At 37.0% G+C, this 21,111-nt stretch overlaps 1 protein-coding gene across 1 annotated transcript in view; it reads left to right on the top strand.

Moving 5' to 3' along the window:
- The window catches only part of LRRTM3 (leucine rich repeat transmembrane neuronal 3), a 1,115,649-nt gene that overhangs the window by 88,694 nt on the left and 1,005,844 nt on the right, over positions 1–21,111 (top strand). The window lies entirely within an intron of this gene.

Genomic DNA, 21,111 nt, shown 5'->3' with positions numbered 1-21,111 from the left:
TGGTCTCTCACACTTATAAACTAATTTCTACAATCAGATGCTCGAAAGAAGCTATCCATTCCGATTTTTGGATAAAGCAAGACCCCTCGATTTCCTCTAAGTCCATTGCCCAAGCCATTTGCAAATTTTCCAAAGCTATTCCCCTACCAAAATTCAGATATACCCAACTTATGATAAGAAATAATGCATACTACACCCCAGCTTTACTAAACAAGATGTACAAGGAAATCCCACCTTTCTGCCAATTCTGCCCTCAGATGGAAGCAGATATCATTCATATCTTTTGGAGTTGCAAATGTTCATATAGGCTTTGGTGTGCCCTCAGAGTCAAACTAGAAAAAATGGGCTATGAAAAATCTACACTCTCTTGGCAATTTGCACTCCTTCATATCCCCCCGGTAGGCAAGGACATTAAGAATATACACTTTCTAATAACGTCTTTTATGCTGATAAAATATTATATCACCCTAAATTGGAAGGATAGATCGGTTCTTTCATGGGAAGGATTCAAACAGATAGCTGGGAAGCATATTTATGCTCACAAATATTTGTGGTATTCCATGAGGCTAAATCCTACACAGAGAGATACATGGAAAATGGTATATGAGTTTATACTAGCATAAATTCAGAGCATTTAAACCTCTTTTTTAGGTGCTCTACATAGATGGGTTTTGTATATAGTTAATTTAGTGTAGAGATATGCATGTCTGTACATCTTTTTTCTTTTGTTTTTTTTGGTCTTGTTGTTTGATATGTTATGTGATGATATGATTAAAAGTCAATAAAAAGAAATTAAAAAAAAAAAAAAAAAAAAAAAGCTTCACTAATAACAATGCTCATACGTATGATTTTTGCTATAACAAGTATGTGGCCTATAACTAAGTTATTTTCTCCTGATTATGCTGATTAATCAACATGTTGAATGTAATTTAAATGCATTAAGGAGTATGCAGCATTAATTTCAGAGAAGGTACAGGCCATGATTTTTGATATACTAGATCAGGTAACACCTTCATAATTCAGCTGTAGAAAGCATCAACTAAAATGTAAAAGTAAAATGCAAAATGGGCAGTCTGCTGGTATAAAGAAATCAATCAAAATTTGAAGTACTGTTTATCTCCACAAGCATTACTGGTTTGAAACAGAGATATGTTATCATCTTTCACTAGACTTGACCTTCTGTTTTCAAGCAGCAGAAAACTGATGAATAAGAGCCCAGTTATGAATTATATTCTGTAGAGTGTTGTACCTGAATATAAATGCAGTTTTCAGTCCCAAGATCAAATGTACATTTAAATGTCATACACAAAATCTTACCACTTAAACCAAAACATCGGACTGCTACTGTAGTCACAGTACTTAATTGTTTTATATCTTCACGCCAGCAATATGAAACCATGCTAAGTATACACATTTTTAGTTGTGAGATGTATTCTGGCTGAAATATTCCTGCTTTAAACTGCTAGACCAAAAGAGCTATAATTACATGGCACCTTATCAAAACTGAATTGCTATAAAAGCGTATTAAATATGCCAGTGTCAGAAAGCTCTAATTGTAGTTAATTCAGCCTGAGTGTATGAAAACTTGCATGCTCACTTGAAGACCTTATATCAAAAGAGCTTAGATTTCTTCCTTAAAGTGTCACTAAATATGGCATACCCCTGATGTATTCAGGAATATCCGTGTAATTTTAAATTAGACCTTGCACACTTTAAAACAACTGGGGATATTACTTTTGTTAATTAAACCATATGCACTTTTGTGAGCATTTGTACTTCAGCAACTGAAAATGCTGTCACTTACTTTAGTCAGAGAGATTCATTTTTATGCCGGGAACATATATATCAATAAAGAGTATTCCAGTGAGGAGCATTCCATGCATCCCTTCAGGGCACTGAATCTGATCTGTGGACATTTATTCTCATAATCATTTCTCATATCAGGATTTTCTGTATTTTTTATCCGGCTGATCAGATTGACTTTCTTTTTCATTTCCTTTGCTGCTAGAATTTTTTTGTAAGCAAATATGTGAACATGGTACTATGTTTGCACACATTTTTAGCATCTGGTTACTCAAACTATGAAGTGTAAAACTGAACTATGATAACAGCACATATCATGTAGTGGGGTATGGCATAATTATGAAGGTGTTTACCTTACAGACTTAAGGTACAGGGTTTGATTCTCACTCTTGAGGGAAACTGGGTAGGCTTAAATTTGACTACAAGGCAGCTAGCCTAGTACTCATCTATGAACCCATGAAAATGTGTGTTTAAATGAAGCCAGAATCTACTCCCGACCCCATACATGAGAGAAATTGCCATCCTATACTAAGTAAAGGAAATAATATAAGCCTATAATAAATCCCCTAGAAATAAATTTAAATTGAAAAATGCAGTTAATATGTCACACCTGTGCGTACACACACACACACACACACACATATGATTATATTTAACTATATCTCTGCTTTATTTAATCAACAAGAAAAAACAGTGTTTCATTTTAATCTAAAACTCATCTGATCGGCACTACATTTGATTGACACTAATTTTGTTGATAACTTCATTAACACTACATACACCTCCAGAAGCTTTTAAAGAGGGGGAAGCCACCCTGCACCCCCCCACACACACCCACTAACATAAATATACTAACTCCATAATTGCTCAACCATGGAGAAAAAAGAATCAGAATCGGAATCACTGCTGCCCCGTACTTAAACTTCTAGACATGATGGAACAACATAACAGAGGGAATTATCATGGAAAAATACTGATCAACACTACTTTGCATTTGCAGTTCCTATCCTCCAGAACCACACCAGCAATCATTTTCTATACCGTTTCACACTTTTCATTGTAATGAATGTCAACCAACTGAATTTTATATTAAATGATCCACCCTTTTTCTTTGTTGATAAAGTGAAATGACAAATTAAATAAACATAACCCATATATATATATATATATATATATATATATATATATATATATATATATATAGATATATATAGATAGATATAGATAGATAGATATTATTCACTCCATCAAACTAACTGCTTGTCAACAGAGTAAAATATAGTCAAGTTCACTGTTCATCAAAATTTTAAGATTTCAGATTAATGGAACATTGAATGCATGCAGATAAGGTAAGTGTCTTGTTTGGGAAACTAACATCAAAACTGTCAGATATTCTGATTGTTTGTGTGAGTGTAGGCAGGTTAGGATAAGAGAAGGGATAAGTGAGGGCATAGAGATTTTGTGTGTGTGTCTGTGTGTGTGTGTGTGTGTGTGCGTGTGTACATGTCTGAAATATCTTGATTAGTGATAGTGTTAGAGAAAGGGCTTCTCAAAGGTTAGATGCCTGGCTAAGGGCATACATTCAGTTAGGGTTACCGATATTGCTAAGAAGGTGTAGGACTTTCCATTCCACATACCCTTAATTAAAAGTGACTGACACTTGGATGAATATTACAAAAAATATATAGGCACTCAGATATAAAGGTAGATAGAGGTAGATAGATAGATGGATAGACAGACAGGTTGGCAGACAAATAAGTACATAAATCTCTTTCAAAGTGAAATACGAACCTCTTTTGTCATAAAATCAAGTGCACGGTTGACTCATTATCCTTCATTATCCTACAAGCACAGAGTCATGTTAAATGCATGTTGACCAAAATGGGCCACAAGCCAGAAAAAACTCACCAGCAACCAACATACATATTAAACCGATATCCTATTAATAATATCGCAGCGGTACATTAATTCCCTTTGCCCTTGCATCTCCAGCACATAGACAGATACTGTCCGAGTATCAAAAGGAATGAAGACATACACTATCAACTGCTATTAAAATGAAAAATAATTAAATAAAAACACTTTTATTTTACTTCCTACTAGCACCTTTCAGTTTTTAACCTACTGATTTTCAACCTGGGTAACTGTATCATGTGATATGAATTCCTCCTGCAAAGCTGTTGTTTTTTGTCAAAATAAAAATAGTTTCTATCAGTGGGAGGAAAATAACAGGTGAAGCTGTCCTCAATTCACATATAGACTCAATCTGTTTTACAGAAATTGTCAGCTGTATGTTACAGGCGGTATAAGAAACTTTGATTGTTTCTCTTTGCAACTACAGTGTAACCCAAACACTTTGCTTTCACTGAACAAGTTTAACATTTCAAAATGTTATAAGGACCCCATGTAAGAAACCAAGACATAATCTGCTTATTGTACATTTGATATAAACATTTTTTGCAGGTGGACAAGACTCATCTGTAGCCCAGCTATAAGTGTAGATTTATCTCTCTATCTGTCTCACACACACACACACACGCACACACACACACACACACACACACACACACACACACACACACACACAAAAACACACACAATTTACACTACTTAGATATGCTAACATCATGGACTACAGCCATGGAAAACAGAAAAATATCATGCAAATATGAAAAATGTAATCCTACACATTACAGCCTCACAAAACAGAAAATTAAAAACGTCCACAGACTGTTCCATTTGGGGAGGTGGGATCAGGGAGGGTGTATTAATGAAATAATTTTCATAGAATGTTAAATCTTCCATTGTTGTTTGTGACATGAACACCCTTATGCATTTTTCTTAACATGTTTCTATGTAATATATAAATTATTACTATGCAATTAGTGCAAAAGTATGAAGTAAATACAAGTGGACTGAATCAGGTTTCATGTGTACTACTGATTGTCTACTGCAGGGGTCTGATTTATAAAACCATTGAGGACCATTGCCCCAAACTTGGATAATGTACTGTTTCCTCTGTTATCGGTTTATAGGTTCATAGATTAGTACTAGGCTAAATGACCTTGTGAGCCATTTTAAGCCTAGCCAAGTATCCCTTGTGAGACTCAAACGCTGTATCTTGTGTTTGTAAAGCAAACACCTTAACCATTAGGCCACCCTCCCAACCCATCTTGTAGTCAGCAAGTCAAACAACAAAACAGCAATCCTGTCCATAACACATTTAACTATATTTATTGAGATACAGGCATAGGTTTCATGGTCATTTAGTAGTTTCATCGTTTGCTGGATGTAAAATTCCCCATCCATGATCACAATTCTCCCTCCTTTATCTGCAGGTCTAATTTCCACTGAATGCATTTCCCTTTTTCCCTCAGGTCATGACCTCTAATAACAGAGGATTTATTTAAGTATTTTAATGTAGAAACTCCCACCATTCCAGTTATATATGGCCTTCCCAAGGTGCATAAAGATATCATATGTCCACCTTTGAGACCCATAGTGTCTAGAAGAAGTTGGGCAACAGAAGCCATGTCAATATATGTAGAGAATAATCTTCATCCAGTGCTTGAAAAGTGTGAAACAGTACTGAAAGACACAAAATCTTTTCTCCAAACATTGTATAGAAAGACAATTTCGATAAATAAAGAATATCTGCTTGTAACCGTAGATATTACATCACTTTTTACTACATCACTTTTTACAGTGATTCCAAATGAGTGGGGAATAGAGAACATTAGGAGCTTGCTATGTTCTAAATGTGTTTTCTCTAATGATAGAGTGAATCTGTTATGCAGTCTGCTTGAAATAATTTTGGCCAATAATGTTTTTGTCTTTAAAGATGATTTTTACCTACAAAAGTTTGGTGTAGCTATGGGCACAGCTTGTGCAAACAGTTACGCCAACCTAGCTTTAGTCCAATGGGAAGAAACATTTCTATTACAGGGGAATGAATTTAGCAAATATGTTCTGTGGTATGCAGATTTTGTGGATGACATGTTTCTTCTATGGGAAAACTCAATAGAGATGCTGGGTAGATTGTTAGAGTACCTACACACAACAACACCATTTTTAAAATTTACCTGTGAGTACTCAAATGAACAGAAAGAATTCCTTGATGTTCTAGTGAAAAAATCAGAAATAGGGCAGATGGCTACTAGCCTGTATAGAAAACCAAGTAGAAAGAATTCCATATTACATAAAAACAGTATGCATCCAAGACATGTTAGCAAAAACATTATGAAAGGGCAGTTCCTGAGAGCCTCAAAATTACATAGTAATAATGATGAGTTGGAGAGGTCTATGGAAGTGTTAAGAGGAGAACTACTTGATAAAGGATATAACCAGACAGAAATAGATACCACCATAGAAGGAGTATATCAAGAACGTCAAGGGAAGGGCAGACCTTACTTCTCAGAACAAACTACAAGAGATAACCCTGAAACTGACACCAGGGGTGAGAAATGCAGGTTCCCCATTACATATGCAAGTGATATCAATCAATTTTGTGATATATTTAGGAAGAACTTGAACATATTGTTAGCCACTAAAGAACTTGAAGGCATCATAGACTCTGGACCTCACTTCTCATTTACAAACAAAAAATCACTTAAAAGGCAGTTATGTTATAAAACCCAAACACATAAGTCCCTGAACACATCAAATAGGATTGGGACATATATGTGCAGGAACTGCAGAGCTTAAGTACTTTTTCTCATGTAGCACTTTTGTGCATCCACAGCAAAAGTTTAGAATTTAATTTAATTTCTATTCAGACTGCAGGACTAGAAACATAGTCTATCTGAGTTTTTGCCAATATTGTAAAGTTTTTTTTATGTGGGCAAGACTAACAGAATGCTCAAAGAATGCATTTTAGAACATATGAGGGACATAGTAAACAAAAAGGAGAGTAGTGCCCTAGCTAAATATGTAGAAGCTGACAGGATGCACCATGTTTTTAAATTTTTAGTTTTAGAAGTTCTGGAAGAAAATATCACAGGAGGTGACATTAGAAACCGAATAGAAGAGGCTGAGCAAAAATGGATTCTGCAACTAAATGCAAACAAACCCCCCAGGCATTAATGAAACTGTTTCTTTGAAACCATTTTTAAAGGCAAGAGCCTTAAAGCACTAATTCCCTTCTACATGGTACTTTAGGCATTCACATTTGAACTTGCATACTGTTTTTAACAGTTTTATAACTATTAATGTTTTTTTTCTACTATTTTTAAATTAATTGAATATGATATAAATATTTAATTGTTTGTCTTAACTGATTGGTCACTTTGAAAGTATATATATCAAGGAAGGCATGGGATGTTTTATCAAGTTTGATGAAGTGACCTGGAAGGTCGTGAAATGCTCACTTTGTCCTTGCAATAAAGAATTTTCCTTCTACTGTGGCAGTTCTACTTTTTATACATACTATCAACAGTAGAAAAGGTAGGAATGAGAACAAATATGTCATATACACAGATATGTCATTATATCCATACATTTTAAATATTTGCCAAGATGTGCCTTCATTCTTATTTTTACATTATGGCTAGATTGCAAAAAGTGATCCCCTGATTAAAGGATGACTACAGGAGATATGAATCAGGTGATAGAGGAGATTGGATCCTTGACTATTGAGGTATGCCTTGTTAGATGGATTTAAGAGAGAAAGAGAGAGTCAAACTATGTTGAGGGAGTCATTTAAAAGGGTTGTCTTCTTACAAATAGAAATGTTCTTGCTGGTACTTGTTAGGGAAGAAAACATACCCAGCCATAATCATCAGCTGATCTTTTAAAAAAATATCACTAGCTTAAAAGTTATTAAGGGAGATTTGGAAATCTCAAATGGTTTCCAATACAAAAGATCTTAGAAATGTGGTGATATAACTAGCAGAAGCCGAGGAAAGAGTAGTTAGCAGACTACCTAGCTAGAAGTTTATAAATTAATGGAAAAAATGCATTGTTCATAGGTTGTTACTAGGCTAATGACCACTAGGGCCCTTACAAGCCTAGCCATATACTGCAAACCATTTGTTCCTAAGTATCATGTTAGTGAGCAGATAGCTAAGGATTTTTGAAGGGGGGAGTTAGTTGGGATACTGCTTTTCTTACTGATGGCCTATTGATTGTACTCTCTTGCTTCATAAAGTAAAGGACAAAGGCTTTTTATCTGATGTTGTCCATTGGTTTCAAAATGACCTCTCCAACAGAACCTTCACCCCTTTAGGGCCTAATAACCCCTACATAGGTACATAGGTTCATTGGAGGTTACTAGGCTAATGGCCCTAGAGCTCTTACAAGCCTAGCCATATTTATCCTGAATTGCCCCAATTGTCAGGGGTTAGGTGAGCGAAGTTTGCAGAGATAAGGGCCTATGATAGTTAACACTGAATTCCTCTGTCAAGGAGGGACATGGACACTACCCCAGGTGTAAGTTTACCATCACCAATCCACTGATCTTGGATGCATTTGAAGATGGTCAGGGAGGGGCTTTGTTTTTCATGAACTGCAACCTTGTTCCAGAGAATTGGCAGTCTCTGGGAGATGTATCTGTCTCTCCAGCATGATCTGTTTATGTCAAAAGCTAGGTTAAGATCCCTGAAGCAACCCTCTTCCCTGGAGTGAATGACATCTCTGGGTCACTGTATAAAGAAGACCCTCCAGCATCTATTTGCAGTACACTCATCCTTTCTGTCTTCATAAATGAATATCCCTGAAACATATTAAAAATTCCCTTCATACCCATTTAGTTAAATAAATACATGCAACAGAGATAAAGGTTTACTCCTTCAGTCTTCATCATTAACTATTAAGTGTAAACATTTAAACTTCTCTGTTAAGGTTTCCCCTTCCTCCTGTATCCTTTTCTCTTTAGTCTTTCTCAGCCTATTATAAGCTACCGAAAATTGTCACATCCTTTCAGATCAACTGAAGTTGTTCTTTACATAATTGATGATTTTGCTTATATGCTCTTAATCTCAGATTATCTGAACTACATATATCATGTATTTAATTACCCCATGTGTCTAGACTGTTTAATCACTTCTTTGTACAGTAAACTCTCAGTTATCTGGAACTCAAGCAACCAGAACTCTTAAGCAACCTGAAAAAAATCAAAGAAATACAGTACTGTATGAACAATTCAGTTTTTCGTGTGTTGCACTTTGTTTTGAAATATACATTATGTTTTTAGAGTTTTAGAGTTTTAAAAAGGAAGATAGAAATAAATTCCTTCTCTTCCCAACCTGAGAACAAGTCAAACAACATGTCAAGTCAAAGTACTAAAATGTCAACACTCGCTCCATACCCACTCAGTCAGTTTGCATCAGATTGCACAGTCTCTCTCTGATCTCTAACACACCAACTTCAGCCTTCATAAATCTCTTTGATTTCTCACTCACAGTCACATTCATGCATGCATTCACTCTGTCTCTATTCAATTCATTCATTTCCAATCCACTCAGTGTGCCAATGAAAATCATTCCACGTGCCATACTTTATAGCAGAAATATATGTTTAAAATATTATTATTCCAGCCAGGCTTTTAATTACTGTATTTCAATATTAAAATCAAATCAATACAATATTTATGGTATGGTATAGTTCAGGGTTCAGTATTTGTCAGGTCTACTTTTAATACTAACTCTCAAGTACCCAGAAACTACACTTATTCAGCATCTACCAATCCCCATGGGTGCAGGTGACAGTTTACTGTATATATTTGAAATATTTATAACAAACAATAATTGTACTTACTCTTTTTTTGCATATTCATTTTTATGATGATTTTTCATCTTGTACTTATTATACAAGAGAGTAGAGTTAATTGAGACCACAGACAGACCCTTCCCAGACATATTATTTGGTGGAAGTGGTATGGTTTTAAGGGATGTCCCTCACCTCCTCTGTATGGTACCCATAGCATTTCCACAAGTTTTCCTTTTTTTTTTTTTTTTACTTTAGAAGAACTATTTGTCTGGGATCCTTTAATATAGGTGAGAGAAGTTTGAAGGTATAAGTTTTGTTTTGTGGTCCATGAAAATTGACATGAAAACCACATTGCCAAAGTGGTTAGAAAGACCTTCTACATAGCCCACCTCATCACGAAGGGTTTCACATCTAGATCAAGAGTGGCAATCGTGCCCCTTTATTCATCCCTCATCAGGCCCATCATAGAATACAATGCCCCGTTTGGGATGTACCTTACCCGACACCTGCAGCAATTAGAAAGACCCCAAAAGTATCTCACCAAGAGGATCAAGTGTCTCAAACAGATGCCATATGCTGTTCGGTTAAAAAAACTCCAGCTCTACTCAGTTGCATACCGCCTACTTCGAGGCGATCTATGCCTGACATACAAAGCTATGTCAAATCCAGAATTAATGGACATGCTCCACCTCAGTAAATCTAAATCCCTTAGAGCCACACGCTCGAGGGACTTGAACCTCAGCACAGAAATAAATAGAACTTGCTGGAGGGACAGGTTCATAACCCACTGGCTCCCATCGCTCTGGAATAGAATTCCAGTTCATGTGAGGCAGAGCACCTCACTGAATCTCTTCAAGAAGAATCTCGATAGGTGGATGGGGGATCGTAGGTTTGTCCCAGGGATTACTCCCGTGTCACTATTAGACAGAGGCACAGTAAACTAAACCTTAAAAAGGGCACAGTATACTCAAATCAAGGGGTGGCGTAAGCCATACAGAATCAGGCTAGGCTTATAATTGCCCCAGGGCAGATAGCCTAGTATGAACCTATGAACCTATGAACTGGGCTGAATTATTATTGTAGATGTTTTCCATAACAGATGGAAAACATGAAAGTTTTATAGTATAAGTAAAATTGCAAACATGATTTAAAGGTATTGAAGAATGTTGTGCAAAGCCTCTTAGATAAAGACCTGCAATATCTATGTCTACTCTGAAGACAATGATTTACCTAGCTCAGGTAAAATGTATGAATAGAAAAGTTAGCTCTGAAGCCAATGATTTGTCTTTCTTACTGTATATGGGTGAAAAGCAAAGACAACACAAGTCAAAAAGCTGTCATCTAGGATGCCAAGACACGGTTAGGCCTATACAGTATTAGCTGTTAGTTAATAACTGAACTGATAGACTAAGTGATTGTCTGATGTGAAATAGTGTGCTATAATTTGATGTTCTGCTGCCATAAAACCTTATTGTTTCCCATGAGTTATTCACTCTTGCCTCCGCTTCAGAGAAGAGACTTTGGCTTGTTTATCTAGCTTTTTACAATTGCTTGACATGTTATATATTTCCTTTCAAGCAGACAGGTTTTTACTATGTTTGAATATACAGCAGGCATTCTTCATGGCAGCAAAAGGTCTGTTAATTTCATGTGAAATTCAAATTATGGTACAAATCTTACAACTCCTATAACCATAAGATAACACTACAGTAAAATGATTTATAAATGATATAGTAAGACTATTGGACATTCATCCTGGAATGTAACATATTACCAGACACCATTGGCCAATTAAATAAAAGTCAGACAAAGGTTTTGTTTAAACATCTATGCATAAATGTTCTTCCGAGCACACTGAATATTTTGGCTGTAAAACAAGCAGTGACAATAACATGATCACTGAAGAGGGCATTGAACTGCATGTGTTATACTGTCTGGTATACTGCTAAGCATTTGAATTTTTGTTTCAAACATCTTAGAGTGTTGGGATAATATTATTGGATGATTATGTCATGTGCTTTTAAGTGTGGGAAATATTTAAACAATTAACTTGTTATTTAATGGTAGTTCTGATGAAGTTCCTGTATTTAGGGGATAAAAGTGGTTCACTAACTACAATAAAACTAACTATAAAACTTCACTCATTCAGTTGATAAACATTTACTTATTGATTGAATGACTGACTGGCTGATTGAGTTTAACTCAATCAGTGGGCGGTCCAAGAGGATGCTAATGGGTAGTCTAAGTATGTTAGCCTCAGAAACTATTTTTGTATGTGTATGGAAGAAATTCCCAAGAACGTTAATTACTACTCTATTTTCTATGTACTTCAGATGGGAAATTAAACCAAGGTCCTATCTGCTTAAGTAATTCGGGTTGAAGAAAAAATCCCATGGCACTTGTTGAAAAAAATAGGGGAAGTTCCCCAATGACCCAGCCAAATTTCCCTTACATTGTGAACATCACCTTAGGTCTCCCCTCAGAAGAGACTGTCAACCCAGTGCAACTGACCAAGTCAATATAGGTTACATAAATAAATAAATAAGTAAATAAATGAATAACATGTTAGTTCCATTAACTTTATTAAGTTTCTAATTCTTTACCAAGAACTGTAACCTTCTTATACTACTATTAATAATTTACATCTCTCATCTCTCTCCCTCAAACTTGATGTTCAGCAAAAGCAAGCATTACTATGTTTCCCCTTCTCCTTCCTCACTTGATTTTATTGTTATATATTGCTTCCTTATAATACTTTTATTTACTTTTATTGCAAACATTTTTTCTTCGTATCATTTTGTTAATTGCTTATGCATGACCTTTATTGTAATGTTTGTGGAGCTTTTATCCCCAGCCCTCCACTGAAAAAGGGCTATTCATCTCAGTCGGACTGTCGCTGTCAATAAATGTAAAACTAATTAATTAATTAATTAATTAATTAATTAATTAATTAATTAAAGGTCAATTCTCATGATCAGAGGGTTGTTTGTATACATTGAACTAAATATCCAAGCTGTTGGCAGTGTAACAAGAAAAGAAATGGACACCAAAATACTGTTTTCATTCCAGAAATAATTAATAAAACAGAACTTCTTCAGAAATGACCGTATGTTTTCTTGTTACACTGCCACCAGTTTGGTTATTTAGTTAGCATATATCCCTGACTTTCAATGGTCTGGTATTATCTGTTCGAATAATTTATTTATTTATTTATTTATATTTGTTGACCGGGAGTGTCTGACTGGATGTAGGTCCATTTTCAGCGGAAGCCCGGGGAGAAAAGCTCCACAGTTAAAATAAACAGACAGTAGTTACATTGGATTACGTAGCAATTAACAATTTACATAGCAATTACTTACAACATATTAACAGATGAAGAACATAGTACATCAGTACACAACTAGAATCTTTATCTGTGAAGTACATAATAGACATTAACAAATGTTAAAATAAGAAGTTCCTGCTGTATAAGTACTAGGCTTATGAGCATCTGAGTTTGCTATAATCAAGGTAGTTAGTGGAGTGGAAAGAAAGGTAGTGGTTGGATGGGGTGGGTAATATTAAAGTGGGAGTTGCAAGGGCATAGCCAGCATGTTTTTAGGTGCGCTTTTAGTAAAGTTTTGAAGTGTGTGCATGATGGTACGGAGGTAATTGTGAATAATGAATAACATATTTTATATATTATATATTATATATATATATTATATATATATATAATGAATAATACAATATTTTTTTCATCTGGAGTTCAGTAATACCACTGATGTTTGGCTTAAGGAATTATTGTAGCCTGCTTTCCAGTAAACTAAAGACATTCTTAAGGGTGTAAACACATAAATACTATTTACCTTTAACCACTTCTTCCTTATTGCTTCTCTCTCTCTCTCTGATACTTTTATGAGAAGAAATTCTGCTTCTCACTCTTGTATTCTTGTGAGTCTTAAATAATACCCAATATCTACATAACATTCTTACAATCCACAAGATACAGGGCCACTCTGAATCACTAACCAAGTACATATTCAGACAATGATTTTTGGTACATTCTTATATAATTTTCTATAAAACTTTGTAATGTAAAATGCCTGACATATTGGCTTGAAAATATGTCAGCATGAACAAAACAAAATTCTCTTGAAATGCACAGAAAAAGATTATTTTGTAAGGAAAGTCAATCAGCAATACTGTTGTCATTTGGAATAAGAATGTTTTACTCTCCACAACCACTTTTCTTACATATACCAATTTTTAGAATGCATTAGCATGAAGAAAGCTCAAAATGCACTTTGAAGTGATTTTCTTTCTGTTCTACTCTTTATCCACTGGCAGGTAAATCCCACTTAAAAGAAAAATAATAATATAGAATAAGTCACCTGAACAAATAAAACATGAGCAAAAGGCATTAATGTGACTTGTCTCAGGGACATGTCATATAAGGACTTTGGTGGAAACCATCAGGTTTTTTAATAAGACTATGTTTACAGTAGCATCATCTCATACATCAGTTGCTATTATTTGTAATTTAGATGTATTAGATGTAATTTAGATGTAACACTAGTTATTCATATTTTATTGAACTAATCTGTTTGTATATATTTTTTTATATCCATCATCCCAAAACCCTTACAAAAGAATCTGAATGCAATGCACAGTATCAGAACAGAACACAATCTATCATACACTATTACAAATAATAAATGAAAGATATCTGCACAGGCACAAAAAACTTTGAAGATATGCAGATAAATACAAAGGAAACAAACAAAATAAGCAATTCACTGATGACCCAAAAAAGTTTTACAGAAAACTGGGAAACAAAGCAAAAAGGATGGACATACCACCAAAAGAGAAGAAATAAACACATTGTGGAGAAATATCTATGAAATACTGAATGGACAGAAGAAGTAAAAAAAGTAAGAAGTTCAAATGCAGAGGATATGAAGTAATGGACAGAGAAACTGAAACAAAAGTAAGAAAAAGCTTCTAAATGGAAATCCCCAGGCCCAGATGCATAACTTCCCTCTAAAAGTATTCACATCTTTACCTGAAGATTTAGCCCTGAGTAAGAACTACTTATATAAGCATCCCAAACTAAAACCAACTTGGTTAACAATATGAAAAATGATACCCCTCCTTAAGAGGGAACCTGCAAGCTGTCTTAAAAATTATTGAGCAATTAATTGCCTTCTTGCAATGTATAAACTATATACTGGAATTGACGCCAACAGAGATTATAGTCATTTAGAAGAACACGCAATTGTGGTGACAGAAGAAAGGGTAACAAAGGGTAACAAAAGAAAGTCATATGGAAAAAAGGAAGTGAAGTTTGGAACAGATGAATTTGTCAAGGGACAACCTTGGATAAGTAAAGGGGTGGGGGGGCTGGAAGTAGGGTGATAGGTAGGTTAGGTCTGTGTGGTTAGGGAGCGGGTAGGAGAGAGTTAATTAAGGTGGGAGCTGAGGGAGGAAGTGAGGTAAGGCTAAGGCGTGGGTCTTAAGGGAGGTTTGTAGGGGAAACTGGTATGATTAAGCACATTTTTGGTGTGGTCTTGTTGAAGCAGCATCACCCCCAGCCGACCTGAGCTGGATAAGGTAGGCCGTGGGTAGCTATAAGACAGTAAGGTGAGTACATTTTTGGTTCTAAAAGGAAGGGTTTTTTTTACAAGTGGTCTTATATACAGTGGGATATGATGTTTCTTTTTCTTATTTCTCTTCCCTCTGCCTGATTTCAGAGGCAGTGGGGTGGAGATGGGGATGTTTCTGGGGTTTCTATGGTGGGGTTTCTCTGGGTTGATAATGCTGACTGTTTCTAGGCTTAGGGATTGGCTCAAATTGAACTATGTGATTGTTGGGAGTAATTCCAGTATGAGGGAAGCTTTTTCTATGTGGGTTTGCATGAGCTGGGATTTCCCTAGTAGTGGTGGTGGTGTTTCGCGAGTTTTGGAAGCTTTTTCTTGGTAGTGAATTGTTGTTTCTGTAATCTGTGCCTTTTGGTTGGAATGCAGGTTCATTCTCGGCATGTGATTTGCCTTGGGGTTGTCATTGGTGGTGTTTTGGTTGCATGGTGTGGCTGGTGGGGGTGATGCTTTTCTTTGGGTTTGCATGAGCTGGGATCTCCTTGGTGTTGGTGGCGTTTTGTGAGCTTTGTGTGGGCCATTGCTGATTTCTGAGCATGCATGTACCACTACTGGCCATGTTTGATTATAAAAAGAAAAAAAAAAGGTGAAAATACTTAATGAGTGGAGTTTCCTTGCTCGTATGCGTGATTTGTCCTTGGAATTGGGGAGTGGAGGATGCATGCCATTCAGCCGTTCCATTTGGCTAGTGCTCATGGTGTGTTGTTGCTTCTAGTGTTTTGTCTGCTTCTCATAAAACAATGCTTATCCGGTAGGTAACGGCTCATCTTTGGAGACAGAATTTAAATGAATGATATACCAGTAGGTCCTGAATCCAACTTCACTTATATAAAGACTGCGTAATAAATTACATGGGCCTTTCTTCTATACTGGCACGTTACTTACTGTTCTTTAATGGAGCAATACATGCCAGATGACATACTTGCAGTGACTCAGAAATCTAATCAGCAATATGTTATGGAAATGAGCAGTGGATGGGGTGGGCTGATTATTATAATACATACCCTGTTTTCAAGTTTGAACTGGAGTATATAATGCAGATGCAGTTTGGTTAAATGATATTATGAGGCTATTTCTGAAAGTGTTATTAGAATTGTTGTGTCATAAGAAAGTGAGTTGTGTGAGGTTTCTACTGTCAGTTTTTATGTGACATCAATGTGCTTAATGAATTTAATTTGCATTTGCTTGTCATACAGCCCTTTTGTAAATCTTATCAAGATGCAATTTTCAGAGCTTCGTTTTCTTTAATGGCCTCTCTCATTATAGTTGGAGGCAAAAAGCCTTTGGTAAGCTTGCTATGGTATGTTTGTCCCCCTGTTCTGTCTATGCATGGTTTCCCATGGTAGTTTACTGACCGGGTAGGTCGGGTGGGCAGTGGCTGTTACATTAGATGGGTAGAGGGTGGGTGGCCTTCTAGGATTTATTGGTTTTACGTCATGAAGCTATGAGGGTCTTGTGTTTTGGTGGTTATGTGAGGATAATGACCTCTGGCTGTCTTTTTCTTCATGGTCAGTGTATTGGCAGGGGGCCGTATGGAGCATCTCGTTACACGGTTTTAAAATTTTTGCTGTGAGAATGGTTGGCTTAGTTGACTCGATGTCAGTGAAGGATGGCAGTCAGTGGTGATGGCGCAGTAACTATTCAAGGGGTTTGCTTGTTGTATTGCTTCTCATTTCAGCAGCAGAAACAGGTTTCTGGGGCTGTGAAATGGCCGCCAGTGAGGGAATAAGGGAAGATAAGCACATTGCCCTCTGGAAATGGTTCACAGGTGCTTTACTGAATCGTCAAGCATGACATTCTGCTGGCTAGATTGTCACCTGGTATGTTATCTTGCACTTAGCGATTATTTGGTTTTGACATTTCACGCAGGTTTTAAGTCGCTAAATGATTCAATTGCTGTGGTTTCTGATAATTTAGTTAGTTGATAATCATGGCTTGGTATTGCGATTAAATGGGAGGGTTGTTGCTTGATAATGTCAGTCTGGTGGGGCTTAGTGTGACACTTCGGCAGCAGTTATTTTATTGCTTGTAAGTTAGGTTTGGGGAGAGTTGTGATTTTGCCTCATATCTTGCCTAGCTGATATGTTTAAAAAAAATCTGAATATAGTGGCTCTAGATAGCTTTTGCTTGGTTTCTATCTTTATTTCTGGTGCCCGTTTGCAGTAGTGGCTGTGGTTTTGTTAGGGGAGGATTGAATGTCTGCTCTTTCATATGTTGCGAGTTGCTCATGAAGAATGTCCACTGTTTGTGCATGCAGGGTCCAGATGCATGTATTTCAGTTAGCTGGAAGAGCAACCTGGATAATTATTAGGGGGATATATTTTTTTTTAAGCCTGTGATGTTTCTGCTGTGGTGTGAGTGCTCTGACTGAGTTGACTGGGGTTTGGTTGTGCCTGTGGTTTGGCTGACAGGGGTTTCAGGCTGGGGGCAGTGGGAAAATTAAACCTTAAAGAGCCATCTTCAATACCTTACAGAGGCAACCATTTTCTGCGACTATGCTATTGGGGGGTTGGGGTTGCAGGTTTGAAGGCTGCGGTGTTTGTGTGATGGGATTGTTTGCTTGGTAAAGCAAGCATTTTCTTGTGTCTTTGTGTGGGAGTGTGATATTTGGAGGGATTTTATTTCCCCTCAGGTAGCTCACTGGTGGTGGTTTTGTTTTCCGCTCCCTTAGCGAGTTTCTCGGGCTTTGGGGCATGGTTGCTTTCCGCCCATGCCTTATGGTGCTTGGAACTGTTCAGGCATACTTCCCAGTGGTGCAAATTTTGCAGAATGCTCAGATTTTCTCTCATATCTCAGCTGTTCTAGTAAAGTTTTGCTTTCTGGCAGATTATTGAGGGTTGAAGGTGGAGAATAGTGACAGGCATTGGACTTTTGCACTTCATGCCCTTCAGAAAATTCAAGCTGGTAGGAAACATGTTTTATCATTGAGTTTGTGAGCATAACATTTAAAAAGTATAATTTTTTTTCTCGGGTTTTTGCATGATTTCTTGGCAATATATGGAAGAAAGGGTGGTTTATGGCTTGCCTCCTACAGATGTTATACCTTTCAATGGGACAGATTTTGCAGAATGTCCATAGTTTGACTCATACTTGGAGGGGCCATGTTAGAAAATGAGACATTTGAGCATCAGACTTCATACCCTTCAGAAAACATAATGTTAAATTTGTAATTTTATTAACCTGAGTTTGTAAGAGCAATAATTTGTTTCTATTTGGCATTTATGGCTTTGGATTTTGCTCAGGCTTTTAACATTTGGGGAGGGGAATAGCTTGTTGGTTCATTGATTCAGCTTATTGCCCAGAATCAGTAGTAGTGGGGATGCATGTCCTCCCTGCAGTTGCACAGGTACAATGGGGTTTAACATGCACTGTGTGAGATGGGTGGGGGTTCTGCTTTCAGGTTGATTGTACAGCCTGCTCTGTTGGGTTCAGAGGTTGGTCTGGTCCATATATAATAGCTCTGGCATACCTTTCAACTTTTCAGATTTTATGAAATGTCCAGAATTTGGTTCATATTTGGGGTTTGTTTTCATAGAGTTGGGGTTTGGCAATTGGTGGTAAAGCATTGAAGGCTGACATTTAGAAAATAATGGCAGACAATTCTGTTTAGCACTTTATACCATTCAGAGGCTATATCCGTCCCCTTTTTATTTATGTTTGCGAACACTTTTGTTCTAAGAGGTCAAGAAGTCTGGGCTTTGTCCACATTACATAGGTTAACAGGCTGAGAGGTATGTGTTTAGAGCTTTTACTGGTGTTATTCTTTGCAAGTTTAGGGGAACGAATGGGTACACATACTGATGGTATATTATGGCGTATTAACAGTTTCAGCTGGTAAGATTAAGCTGTCTAAATTTTAATAAATAAGCAAGCAAAGGGGGAGGGTAGAAGAGTAGGAGGGGAGCTCGAGTCCTCTTGATTTGTAGCAGTTAATTTACAGTTCTTTTCTTTTGCAGATCAATAAGGAATAATTGCACAGTGACAGTGTGCCAGTAGCTGCAGTGATGGGCGATGAGGTCGTATGATTCTACAGGTGAGAGAAGAGGTTGCAGTGAATGTCGGCTTATGGAGCAGTATGCAATGAGTCACATTTTCCAGCATGCAGCTGGATGGCAGTTGTTATTGTGTTTTTTTTTCTTCTCTTGCAACTGCAAGGTAATGTCTTTGATTTTGTGCTTTGGATGGTGGTGTGGTGATGGGTGTTCCAGTTGCCGTGGTGTTACTCCGCAAGGTCCCAGATGGTGGCAGCATGTGGTTACTGAATTCTGAGTTGCTACAGTGTTGAGCGATGTGGTCATACTTGGGTGAATGCCAGGTGGGCAGCAGCTACTTGCTTGAAGGAAGTGGATTCTAAGTTAATGGATTTTGATGGGGATGGAACTTCTGGTTGTTGAAGTGGCGCACAATCATTCTATGGCTACTTGGTACTTAGTTATTGCTGTAGAAGGATCATCATCTTGGGGTCATTCTTTCATCTTTTGGGCAGCTAGGCATGCAGCAATTAGAAGCAACAGAATGAATTTGGGTTTGGACCATTTTGGATGGAAGGTCATCTGGCTTGGTGTTTGAGGGTTGATGTGGAGAAGTATATTGCGGGTATTTATAGGGTTACAGAGTCAATGGGGGTTACTGCAGCTTTTTGTTGATTCATTTAAGGGGGATTGATTTGGGTAAGGTTTCAAAAAGGCAGTTGGGTTATCTCATTTGTGAGGATGTGTTAGCGGTGAGGAAGATGTATCCATCCTTGGGTTTTAAGATGGTCTGAGATTATTCCTCTGTTGGTGTGGAGAGAGCTTGGAGGTATATTAATTTTACGTTTGCAAAATAGTTGAAGGAAATTGGGGTGCATACGATGCGACATGTGGAGTTTGAAAGCACTGATCCTGTATGGTACAGGTCAGATGGAGTTCATTTCAATGAATTTGGGCTGGATTTAATTTAACCTTAACTGGATTTGAAGGTGGAGGATTTATTGAAAGGTACTATGGTCTGAAGGGGAACAGCCTTTGGGCTGGTGGACAGAGAAGAGGGTCAGGCTTAACACTCTTCTGTCACCCTCAGTAGGATATTTGAAAGTGAGATGGTGATTTGATAGTGGATGACTTGGAATGGAAATATGGAATTGATGATGTTTTAAGGTGAGCAGGGATGCTGCCTTCAGGATTACTATGACTTGGAATGGAAATATGGAATTGATGATCATATTAAGGTAAGCGGGAACGCTGCTTTCATGATTACTATGATAAGTGAGCAAGTGCTTATCCAGGGTGAGTGGGTGCCCTGTCCTTATGTTTACTATCTTATTTGTTGCAATGTTTAAATTCTGTGTGCCTCAATAAAGTTGATGTTTATTGTTCAGTTTCATTACAATAAAGGTCATCAAATGTCTTTGGGTGTTTGTGTTTTATTAGGACCGTGACAACATATGTTAGTAAATAAAGTCATAATGGAGAACTGTAAAAAGGGGAAGACTAAGTATGGCATGGGTAGATTATAAAAAAAGCACTGAATATTCTTGGATAAAGGAGTGCTTACAGATGTATAAGATATACCTTATATTGATCAATTACATTACTGTGACCATGAAACAGTGGCAAATCACTTTGCAGCTAAGCCAAGATGAAGGACATATTATTATCCATTGGATAAAATTCAACAGGGCATATTCCATGGTGACTCTGACACCACTACTCTATTGTTTTGCCATAAACCCTATTAAGCAGTTTACTTAACAGAGTAGGTCATGGTACAATTTGGCTCCCAGAAAACAACAAAGTGTAACAACTGCTCATCTTATTTTTGTGGATGATTTACAACTGCCAAATTCATTGAACTGAAAGTACAACTGCAAGTAGTCAAACCTTTCTCAAATTATATAAGAATATTGATACTGCGGTGGTGGTGCTGCGGTAGCATTGTCGCCTCACAGTAAGATGTTGTCCTGTTCGATTCTCAGCGAAAGCGTCTT

The sequence above is a fragment of the Protopterus annectens genome, chromosome 14.part0, assembly GCF_019279795.1.
Source record: "Protopterus annectens isolate FY-2018-M chromosome 14.part0, PAN1.0, whole genome shotgun sequence".
Lineage (NCBI taxonomy): Eukaryota > Metazoa > Chordata > Ceratodontiformes > Protopteridae > Protopterus > Protopterus annectens.
This window is presented reverse-complemented; position numbering and strand designations above follow the sequence as displayed.